Source organism: Akebia trifoliata, chromosome 1 (genome assembly GCF_017979445.1).
Source record: "Akebia trifoliata isolate Shusen 1 chromosome 1, ASM1797944v1, whole genome shotgun sequence".
Classification (NCBI taxonomy): domain Eukaryota; kingdom Viridiplantae; phylum Streptophyta; class Magnoliopsida; order Ranunculales; family Lardizabalaceae; genus Akebia; species Akebia trifoliata.
This window is the reverse complement of record NC_141375.1, coordinates 9,158,874-9,171,762: the sequence shown is the minus strand read 5'-3', so window position 1 is coordinate 9,171,762 and position 12,889 is coordinate 9,158,874.

Genomic DNA, 12,889 nt, shown 5'->3' with positions numbered 1-12,889 from the left:
ATAAGTTTGAGGTGAGTCTTAATCATATTCTATAAGGGACTAAAAAAATTGTAGGTGTAAAGTTAAAGGTCTGCTCTTTACAGAAGCCAGCTTCAACTCCAAAAGCTGGCTTCTAGAAGAAGTAGAAGCCTGGAGCCTAAAAAATCATATCCAGCAGAAGCTTGTTCGTTACATAAGTACAGAAGCCAGAAAAGCATGTTCGTTTGATAGTTTTTATTAATGGATTTTAATCAAATGACCAAAATACCCTTAATGTTGATAATGCACCCAGAATGCATAAAAAATTATTAGAATACCTTAATAAATATATAATTACACTAAATACATATATAAATATAATAAATTTATATTAAAAAAATTATAAAAATAATTATTTTTAATTAAAATAAATTTATAATTCTATCGAAATTTCAGCAGCATCTACTCTTAAAAATGGACATATGAAATTTTTCTGATAAAAAAAATACCTGCATAATATATAATATGTCATCCACGCAATATCTAATACACATTAACATTATAAAAAAAAAACACATAATACGTACATCAATATGTTTTAAGTCATTATAGTTCATCATTGTTTTAAGAGAAATGTTACTATTAACATTATAATAAAAAATGACCAGAATGTCTTAATAAATATATAATTACACTATATATATATATAATAAATTTATATATAAAATTATAAAATTAATTATTTTACTTTAACAAAATTTGTAAATTTTATAATTCTATCAAAATTTGGGCAGCATCTCCTCTTAAAAATGGACATATGAGATTTTTCTAAAAAAGAAAATACTTGCATAATACATAATCTAATATCCACATAACATCCCATACACATTAACATTCCATACACAATCCAACTTACACATAACATCCCGTACACATTAATATTCCATACACAATCCAACATTCACATAACATCTCATATACATTTCAACATTCACATAACATCCCATACACATTCCAACATCCACATAACATCTCATACACAAATCACATTTTATCAAATAAAAAAAATTACAATGTCATACAAAAAGAAAAATATAATTTTCATTAAGAACAAATCTAAAATAGATCAAAGCTCTTAAGTTCTATTATAAACAACATATAATGCATTAGTTATTCTAGTCCTTGTCATTTCCATGGTAACACGAGATCGACTATCTACAGGCTCATCATTATTATTATATTTTGGTGTACCCCCTTCATCTTGCACAATTTATTCTTCTTTGAAACATAAGAATTCTTCATTTACAATTGCATGTTTCCTTATGAAATTATAGAGTGTCATGCAAGTCAATGTAATATCTCGTTGTGTTTCGAATTTGTAACGTGACATTTACTTCAAAATTAGTCATTTTGCCTTTAAAACTCCAAAACATCGCTCTATGAAATTCATAAGTGAAGAATGCATATAATTAAAGAATTCTTTATATGTTCTTGACCTCAATTCTCTTCTAAAAATTTTTAAATGATATGTTACACCTTGATAAGATGCAAGGCAACCTTTCATCAATGGATATCCAAAGTCGACCAAATAATATTTACCTTGAAAAAAGAAAATAACATATTAAGAATGAAGCTATGGAAATTGCATTTTAATATTGTATTTTATCTTAATTTTAAAATAACTAACTTGGAGGAGGTGGTGGAAATTGTAACAATGACTTCATAATAGTATCGAGGAACATGCTAGAATCATTAGCTGATCCCTCCCATCCAGCTACGACATGTGTAAATGGCATATCAAAAGCACAAGTAGCCATAACATTTTGTATTATGTCTTTGTGTCCTCGAAATCTATCTTGATGCACGAACGGGAGATATACACTAATATGTGTCTCATCAATCGTCCCAAAACAGTCGTTATATTTACATATTTCAAATATAAATAATGATATTTGACGTTATTAGAAATAATGGTAAATAAAGGAAAATCATTATTAAATACCTTGAAATATGACCAATATCTTTCATTGGTTCGTATATGCATTGAGACTTCGTTGAGATTAAGAGAAACGATCAAAAGCTTTGAAATTTCAATTAAGCCTCTTAGAACTATGTGAAAATATTTGTTAATTGTATCTAATGAATGTTTAAAACTAGCCCTTAGTACCCTATGCCTTTCATTATGACTCACGGTATAAACAAACATTGCAACTTATTCTTAGACCGAGATCTTCTTTTCGTCTTTTAACATACCATTTCCTTCTAATATGTCACACAAATTTAAGAAAACATGTCGTTCCACCCTAAATAAATCATTGCATGTATTACTCTCTTCATCAATGATATGACGCACATAATCTATTCCAGTATAAACAGAACTCCTATGTGGTTCCCTATAGATAAAGGTGTCAGCGTATTGTTGTATTGCAACAATGGCACCTGTTACCAAAATATCTAACGATAGATCATCATCTACGGTATTCACGTCATAAATTTCATCGTTACTGGACATATCATCATGCGTGAAAATATCATCATCGGAATCCATAAGTCTGTATAAATACATAATTAAAAATTATATAAATCCAAACCATAACACTCAAATAACATAAATAACACAATAGACATGTTTAGCATTTACCACATAACGGGCATACTACCCAATCCACATAAAACATAAAAAAATAAATAGGCATTGTCAATAACATACCACTATAGGGGTGGGATATAATCATAACCATCAATGAAATATGACAATAAACATACAGATCAAAAACTACACAAATACTACTTCGAACGATTAATTCGAGCATCCTCCATCTCACCATCCAACCACCCAAAATAGAGTTCATCGATTCGCAACATGCACCAAATTTGCCTGTACTCCTTCTTCATACTAAATAATTCCAGTGCAAATCGATAATGATTACTATTAGGGATGATCTCTGTTGTTGCATCCAACAGATCAATACACTTCATAATGCTACCAGGTGTGTAGGTAGTAGAGGAGGTGGTGCACTACTCGCGCTCATCCTTGACGAAACTGCTTCAATCAAACAATCAATCTGTTGTCCTAACATAGTTGCATTTGTCATTTTTTGTCGTTTGAAATGAGATTGAAAATCTCTAAATTTCTTGTGTGATGGTGCAGTAAATGTAGGGATACCATCACCATCAACATCAGTATTAAGAGAAATATCAACAGGTAGTTGAGGACCTAATGGTTGGGACTCTGGTGGTTGCTTTTCTTGAACAAATGCAAGATCATCGTCGTCACCACCACCACCATTATTATTATCATGAAGCTCATGCTCTCCAATTCTAGATGACCCAATAGATGGATGTGCATCAGGATTAGAAGAGCGTACGACATACTCTCTAGTAGCATAGGTCCCTCCAAATAGTATGTCCAACTTTTCAACATGTTCCAGTCCCTCATAACGCCATTGTGCATCAATTTTATTTTTCTACAAAATAAATTTATTTATTTAATGGATTTAAATAGGTAAACATGACTTTCCTATTTGATAAACTAATCGAAAATTACCTCCAACCAAGAGTTTCACCAGTCATCGCTCGCTAATACCTTATTGTTAATAACGTCGTAACCCACATCACTACATGCTTTTAGCTTAATCCATCTAGCCCACATAACTTTACTTTTATCCCAGTGATTCTTATGTTGCTTCTTAGTGCAACTTAGCCCCGTCGTTGTCTAAAATTACTTCATTAGAGATGAATATCCTGATACTGAAATCGTCTCGACCCGTTTTCCACCAAATTGTGGATAAGGGTCCGATTGGTAAATTGGGGACTTTTAGGGAATAAGGAGTCGCCACCTAGTTTAGGTCTAGGAACCAAAAATAACTCCAAAATGGATCGGATCGGTCCACGGATCAGAGAAATGGATAAGAGGTCAGATTACGGGTTTCGGAAGGTGTTAGGCAGCGAACCTGCCCGATCGAGATGATCGGTCTCTACTACGATCCAAACTGTCCTACGGTCAACGGGTAGAGACTAAAGTCAAGATTATGGTCCAATCATCGTCACCATCATCATCAAATTATATCGAATGTGTTAAACGAATCTCAATGCCAATATTTCCCAAATATCATATAATCTCAAATTTCGCATAAAGATGGAAATATTTAAAAAAGCCTTAATTCCGGTCTATGCTTCAAAGTCCACATGGCAACATTTCAATTACAAATCCAAATATATGAAGATTTTCCAAATCGACCAAAATAGGAATCTGTGAAAACTTTCTAAAGTGAAAAACTGAGAATATGAAACTTCTAATTTAGAAATTCATAAAATTTCTAAATTAGAAATTAGAAATTTCCTAAATTGAGAGTTCAAAATTAGAAATTTAAAAAAGGGATTTTCCAAATTAGAGAATTATCAAAATTGGGTTTCCCAAATTAGCAATCTATAAATATCAATTTTTCAAAAATAGAAAATCATAATTTTAGGAAAATCACCAAATCAAAGAAAAACCCATAAATCCCCAAAATTAGCAAGTTGTGGATTTTCAAGAATCCATTTTTGCCACGTGAACACAAATCAGCGAGTCGACTCATTGACAACATTTTGGAAAGTAAAATAACTTTTCACACCCCAATATCCACCAAAATCAGTGAGTTAACTCATGTCCATTTCATCTGGCAATATTATTAAAGAGAATATTGATTTTAAACTCATATGTGAACACAAATCAGTGAGTTAACTCACGTGGTAACTTTACGAAAAATCAATTTTAAACCTCATATGTGCATAAAAAATTAGTGAGTTGACTCACGTGTACATTTTAAAAGAAATCGATTTTAATGCTCCTCATGCACATACCAATCAGCGAGTTGACTCACATATTAATTCAATTAAACAAACCCATTTTAAAATTTCGATGTACACACAAATCAGTGAGTCAACTCGATGCTCATTTCATAAAAAAAGTATGATTTTAAACCTCCAATGCGCCCAAGAAATCAGCGACTTGATTCACATGCATATTATTTAAAAAATCAATTTTAAACCCTCTTGCACACATAAACTCAATGACTTGATCCACAACCACGTTATTAAAAAAAAATCGATTTTGAGCCCTTATATGCACCAAGATTTAGTGAGTCGTCTCACGTGTTAACTTTAATAAAAAAAAATCAATTTTGAAATTTCTAAGCACAAAAAAAACAGCAAGTCAGACTCATGCAAACTTCGCAAATTAATGTTCATGAATGAAACCAACACATAAAATAACACTTAGAGGAGAGTACGAAAAGGAAATAAAACGGACTTACCACTTGCAAGATCATGGTTATGCATAGTTCCTTCAGAAATATTTGATTGCTTACTGCTCGAATATGCGAGAGAGGAGGGGTAGAAGCTGCCCAAAAGGATATGTGATGCTGTAGGAGAGAACGTGAGAGAACAATGGGTGTCGTAGTAGGATCTACTAAAGGACGTTTGGGGCTAAAGTGGGGCTGAGAAGAAGAAAACGTGAAGTTAGTTAGCTGTTGTAATGGTTGAACGTGAGAGAATGAGGAGAGGTGTTTGAAGATGTAAAAAAGCGTGATGAATGGATTGTTAATGGAAACTATTATGGGGACTATAATGGACAGTGGGGTTGCTGATTTAGCAGAGAGGAAGAAAGGGCAGCAAGGTGCTGCTACGTTGGGGAGTAAAAGATGTGCTAATAGAAGGCTGAAATGGGGACATTCAAGAGGGGAAGAAGAAGATAGCTGCTTGTAACACCCCGAATTTTTAATTCGTATCTCGAGGAAAAAATAAATAGTGGAATTTTAAGAAAATCTTGAAAGTGGGATTTAGGGGTAAAACTTTATGATGTTTATGATTGTTTTTAATGGAATTTGACCTCACCATTAGATTCAAAATGATCGAAAAACATAGTTTAGCCTGTAAGCAAGCTCAAATGCGAGTTCGAATATAAAAGTTGCAAAATCCTCGATTACCGGGTCGGACCAGGCTAAAACAGTGACTTTTTGTTAGAGCAATAACTTTTAAGATTCAATTATACCATTGGATTCATAACGAAAAATTATTGAACGTGAACTATTTATTTGTAATTTTTGGAGATCAGGAAGTCGAATTATCGTCAAAAACGAAAACGACATCAAGTTTAGGGGTCACCTCAGGCCAAAAATGTAAATCTTTGATGGAGACATAATTTTGTAGAAATTGACTGTACCATTAGATCCGAAATGAAAAATTAGGCGAAATAGAGTATTCATTTGTCAGTTTTAGAGTCCGGATGATCAAGTTATCATCGATCGAAACAATTGACAAAATACCGAATTCGTCCTACATTTTATTTAAATAATATTTTTAATTTTTTTTTATATATGTCATCTTCCCCAACGCGTCCATACAGCCGAGACATATAAAAAACAAAATTTTTTTTTTCTCTTCGATCTTCCATCTCAGATCTCTCACAAACGGCTCGCCGTCGATGATCGACGCAGAAGGGAGAAATGTCCGCAGCTACGTTCTCTACAAAACCCATCCAACCTTTCTTTGTTTCACTTTTTATTTTACCCGATATCGTCAAAAATCAGCCGTATTTGGATACGGAAATTTCGAAACTTTGACCTCGGATTTCGTCCGTTTCCGGGTCACGTCTTCTGACGCAGAAGGGAGAAACGTCCGCAACCTCATTCTCTACATAACCCACCCAAATTCCTTTCGTTTTCTCATCTTTTTCACCCCATATAGTCAAAAATCAGCCGTATTTTTATACGGAGATTTCGTAACTTTGACCTCGGTTTTCATCGATTTCGGGGTCAAACCGCCTTTCGCCGTAGAAGGGAGAAGAGACGAGCACATCGAGATCTTCGAAACCATTGGGCAGATTTCAAAAATTAGCTGCTTCGAAGTTTGGTCCGTCTCGATTTCCGTACTGATCGCCTCGATTTCCTCGCACACGCTTTGATCCTTTCGCCTAGACATTGTAAGGAACTCTCAATTTCTATTAGTAATCATAGATTGTGAAAATTGCATTTAGGATTTTATTGGAAAAATTTAGATGTATTTCCGAAATATAGAATTCTTTGTTTATTTCAAAATTCACGCCAGAAATTGCATGTTTGATATGTTTAATTGTATTTTTAACAAATTATACGTGGGTAGAGTATTATAACGGGTTATTTTCATAAATTGGGTCTTGTGCACTGTTCGGACCCTGTTTTGATATAAAAATTGTATTCCTTTTCAATATTATTGATAGAAATAAATTCTATAGTTAGAAAATGTGATTTAATATTCAATGAATTCATTTTGAGTTGATGAATATCAGAAAATGGATATTTTATTGAAGAGATTGAAAACTGTAAAAATCGGAAAAAAATGAAAAAGGGTATGAAACGGTAAAATATCAGAGTCACACCCGAGGGGTGATGTCTGCATTTTACGTTGTTGTGTTGTGTGCAGGTTGGTGAACAGATATCCAGGGATAATATTATTGGTTGCATGTTTATTTCCTTTCTGTTAGCGCGAAGCGCTGTTTACGTTTCCGTTATGTTATTTATTTTAGGCCGGGTGGCCACACTTGCATGGTAGGAAACTGGATATCTATTCTCAACCTTGTATTGTTAATTTCTCTTTTATTTTCAAATGAAAATAATATATATATATATATATATAACTATTTTGTGAGCTGTTAAAGAGTTTGTGAATGCCTGAAGGGATAGTGCGTCATATCATCCGGAGTGGTGTATTATCCTGGGATGTACGGTAGGGACCACCAAGCTCATACGTGGTATGGGACGCGTATGAGAGTGGAGTCACAACTGGAATCCGGGTTTATTCATCTCTATCTTTACCAGTGAACTTGTAATGTAAAGGTGGTCGTATACGAATGGTTTGTATATTTGGGAATCACATGTACGCCTGATAGGCATAGACGAAGATGATTGGTCAGTGATCACTAACAATCTATAATAGTCGAACGTTCTGACACATCGAAAAGAGACCCATTGCTTACGGTCACGTCAAACGGCCAGTCTGAGCCGGATAAATGGTCAACCAAACGTGGTAAGGGCAGCGATCGGCCACAAAATCAGGAACTAAAAGCCAGAGAGAAATTGTAACATCATGTCCCGACTGGGAGCGATCCAGTCGTGAATCCCAACACTCTAATTCCAATACTCCACCATTGTGTATTATGTATCTGCTGCTTTACTTTGATATATAAAATGAAATACATGTTTAATGTTTCCATTTGATCAATTAGATTTGTACATAAAGAAAATGGTATAGTTAGTACTGTTGATTGATGTAATGTCAGTTTTAAAATGTTTAGTTGCTCATCCCTTGCTATATGTACCAGTTAATCGTAGTTTATTATATAAAACTTTGATTATTTTAAAATGATTCAGTATGCTTATTCGTTCATGCTAGGAGGGGTTATTGGCAGAAATTGTTTGTTTCCCTACTGGGTAACCATTGTTACTCACCCTTTCCTTCTCTATTTTTTTAGTTTCAGATTCAGAGCTTGGCGAGGCAAGTATAGAGTACGAATGAAGATCCTCTGGTTGGTCAGATAGACAATCAGAGTTCGTCACCTGGTAAGTACTAGGGCAATACCCCCTAGTGGTGTCAATTCCCCCAGGTAGTTTTATGGATTCTGTCTTGAGTGTTAGGAATTCTGTTAGAGTGAGAAATTTTGTATAATCCTGTATTCTGGTTATTCTTCCGCACTCTGATATTTCATTCGTTATTAGACGTATTTAAGCTTCCGCTAGTATTATATTTTGTATATGTATGCAGGATTGTATGTCGTTTATCAGGTGCAGGTTGAATGCCTTGGAATGCTAACATAAATAGAGGAGACCATGCCGAAATTTCGAGGTGCCACCTAGTACCTTGAGATCTGACATGGGGATTTGTGTTAACGTTCGGCGGGGCGCCACACTGCTGCTGCTGGAGACATTCAAGAGAGGGAGAAGAAAATAGCTGCTGCTGCTGGAGACATTCAAGAGAGGGAGAAGAAGATAGCTGCTACCCAAGTAAGTCCTTTTTTTTTTTTTTTTTTCTATTTTCTCTATTTTCTTGTTTTTTTCTCTTCTTCTTTCCTTTCTTTATTTTTTTTTCCTTACTTGTTGTTGTCCAAGGAGAGAGCTTCTCTTCAAACGAATGTGAATCAGAAAGAGAACTGAAGAGGAAGAGCATGTATTTAAGAGCAAATGAATAAGCGAATGGACGACTGAGAGGAAAGATTGAGGATTTGAGAAAATGGTTCAAAGTGATGAGGTTGCTGGTTATATGGAGACAGTAAAGGGAGCTATTGGAGAAGACGAACCAGGTCACTCCTTCCTCTCCTCTCTTCTTTCTTTTTCCTTTCTCCTTCTTCTTGCTTTTCAGAATTTTTTCTTTTTCTCCTTGGCTGCCGTATGTGAGTTATGAAATAGAAAAAAATGGACAGAGAACAGCCCTCTCTTGTCCAAAAAACGTCAGACCTCTTGGTGTTATCTCAAGAATATCCTCCTTTTTTCCTCAAAAGAAAGTCATCCCTCTCAAGAGGACGTATGATTCCTTTTATAGACCATAGTTCCTAATTTTTTTATTCCTCTAATCTTTCTCTTTCTTTCTTTTTTTATGTTTTCTTTTACTTGCTTTTTTATTTGTTTATTCTTTTTTTGATTTTATTTTATTTTATTTTTTATTCTTTCTAACTTCGTTGACCGGACCTAGGAAGGTAGAGATTTTACTTCTAATCTTTTTTGGGCTTCATATAGAAGGTGATCCCATGCATCGCATAGGTTTTTAGTTTAAGTTTATCGGTTGGATTGATTCGTTGGCTAGTTTGTTTATTTTCAATTTGAACGTTGATTGGTTGATTTGGATTTTAATTTCAAGTTGATTGGTTGATTTGAATGTCGATTAGTCGATTTTATTTTTGGTTGGTTGATCGCTTTTAATTTGTATGTTGATTGGTCAATTTGATTTAATATTATTGATTGCTTGCATTTTTATTTACGTTGATGGGTTGATTAAATTTTGGTTTAAAGTTTTCAAATTAATTGTTTAAATTTGGAATCCGATTTTTAATTGTTTAATTTTGAATTAAATTTTAAGTTTTAATTTTTTATTATTTTGAATTAGATTTTAATTGTTTAATTTTAAGTTTTAATTTTTTAATTATGGATTAGATTTTAATTGTTTAATTTTAAATTAAATTTTAAGTTTTAATTGTTTAATTTTAACTTGATTTTAATTTTTATTATATTTTCCTAAGGATCGAGATCTTTAACTTGGGTTTGGAGGTCGAGGGGCATTTTGGTCATTTTTCAATTTCTTTTAATATAAATTTCTTTGATTTCATCGATTTGGGTCCCGTTAGACTCGAAATCCTATTCTGAGTACAATGAAGATACTTTTGAGACTTTTTGGAGGTCCGAAATTCATAAGGGGGATTTTCGTCATTTTTTTTTATTTTTATCCATTTGGGTGAATTTTGGCGTGAAGTTTCTTTCAATTGCAACGTGATTATTTCTAAGTCTCGAGGTTATGTTTTCCTAGCGTAGTGAGGTCTCTAAGTTATCCAAACGTGTAGTGATCTTAAGCGTGCGTAATTCTATGTCGCGTGGCGAAGAGAAAGAAAGGAATAGAATTAGAAGACAAAAGGGAATTGGAAGGAGACTTCTCTCAAGCTTTCGAATTCTTTGCGCTCATCATTAGGAATCCACAGCAACCGGGTGCCGAATCGTCAAGTCAGGTGGATGCAAAAATGGGGTGTCTACAGATACATTCAATGAAGTACCGGGTCTTTTTCCCTTCTTAACTAATTCCACACAGATATCAACATAAATCTTATGAAGATAGGGTGTCAATCTTGCGGAATCAATTTTTGACTTTATTTCTTTTGATTATGTTACTTTTTGTCTCAGCATTTGACAACTTAAAATAAATTAAATGAATCGGGATGCATTTCATTTCAACTTACATCTCCAAGATCAATTAAAATTCAAAAGTTCCTAAAAGAAAGCTGCATGAATGCTAAAAATGGATAGTCCATCTTTGTATGCTATCACTAAAAATAATATCAAGGAACAAAAACACTACATGCATGATAAAAAACACAAAGAATTGCCAAGAAAATGAGTAGCAAAATTAGCAAACTAATACACATAAACAACTATCAGGAAAGAAGAAAAAAAACATATAACCAAAGTAGATGAAAATATTAAAATCTCATAAATACTGACAACAGATAATTCATCCTTATATGATATCACCAAAAATCAATCTAATTGGACTATTATGACCATCTGATCTAAATATTTTTTTCGATGATCTAAAGTAAAAAAATCTTGTTATTCTTTTTCATAGTCCAAAAAAATGTCAAATTCACATAACATTTACAGAAAGTTGGTGCGGCAATAAAACCTTTCCAAGTATACATTGGTGGGCATTATCACCATATGGGCTAATGTTTTAGATTTATTTAAATCAAAATCTTTTTCTCTAAAATAAAAATAAGAAAAAATACATATTACAAAAGTGATAGTAAATTATATATGTTGTAGTATGCATTTTATATTGAGTGGAACACGTATATGGAAAAAAACAAGCGGATGCTCGAGTGGATAGAGGGTAGTTATGGAGATAATGCCCACCAATATATACTTAGAGAGGTTTTATTGCCAGAGACGATTAATAGGTTGGGGGTGCGGGGGCAACGCCCCTGCGGTATCATACAGGGGTATTATTGGAGACGAATAAAATATTCCAAGGGAACCCAACTAAAATCAAGTTAAAACAATAAATAAATAAAAAAACTCAAATTGTCTTACTATGGGTCAGTTTTCTTAAATAAATGGACATCTCCAAATATCACAACAATGGATGGTCTACACAATATCATGCCAACATGTGTTGTGCTTGTGGTGAATGTGCACACATGGCCGTGGCCATTACCGTGCCCGTGCCATCCAAAATTATGGCACTACGATTGGACGGTCGAAATAGATGGGCATGTCCACCCAATCTAGTTAAGATCAACATGTATATACCTTCTACAATATTTTTTTCATTAGCACAAGACTTCTGCGTCCTATAAGATTTATGTAAACTGCATTTAAAAAGCAAGTAAAACTGTATATCTTGTATATATCTTCTACAAGATAAAATATGCGTTTAACTCAAAAACTAATAAAGATGCCCTTTCGATTCTAAAAAAAAAATCTGCGTGTATCCAAAGATGTCCTTTCGATTCTTTAAAAAAAATCTGCGTGTACCCAAAGATGCCCTTTCGATTCTAAATCCATGATCTCGTCTGAAACTAATAAATCCATGATAAAATTTTGATTCCAAATCCATGATCTTGCTTGAAGAGGGGTTTGATAGAAGAATAGAAATAACCCTTTAAAACAAAACTGCAGGATACATCATCATTGTTCCACCTTATCAATTTCTAAAGAAGTTTGCCATTCTTCCCAAATCTCTATAATTATAAGGCTTTTTATTTGTAAGTTTGATTTTCCTATCCTTGTACCAATTGTAGACTTGAAGACGTAGAAACAACAAAATAGATAAAGGAAATCTGCTTAAATATATAATAATAATAAAATAAAAACAGAGAAGAAAAAAAACCCATAATAAAAAATTCATGAAAGAGAAATAAAATGAACAAATGGGTTCTACAGATTAATATCAAATAGAGGGAAAAAAAATAAAAACAAAATCAAAATCAAAATTGAAATACAAGAAGGAACGAAAGGCATACCTGTAATTTTTGCGAAAAGATCGACTTCTGAAGCTTAAACGAACAGCCTCTCTGGTTCTAGGGTTTGTAGAGTGAGCTTCAATGGTGGATGAACACGAAAGCTCTTCTAATTTCGTTAAGCGGACAAATCAGGCTTGGTATCTCTCAAATATAGAACCTAAAAGGTTTGGGGAAGAAGAAGAGATTACAGAG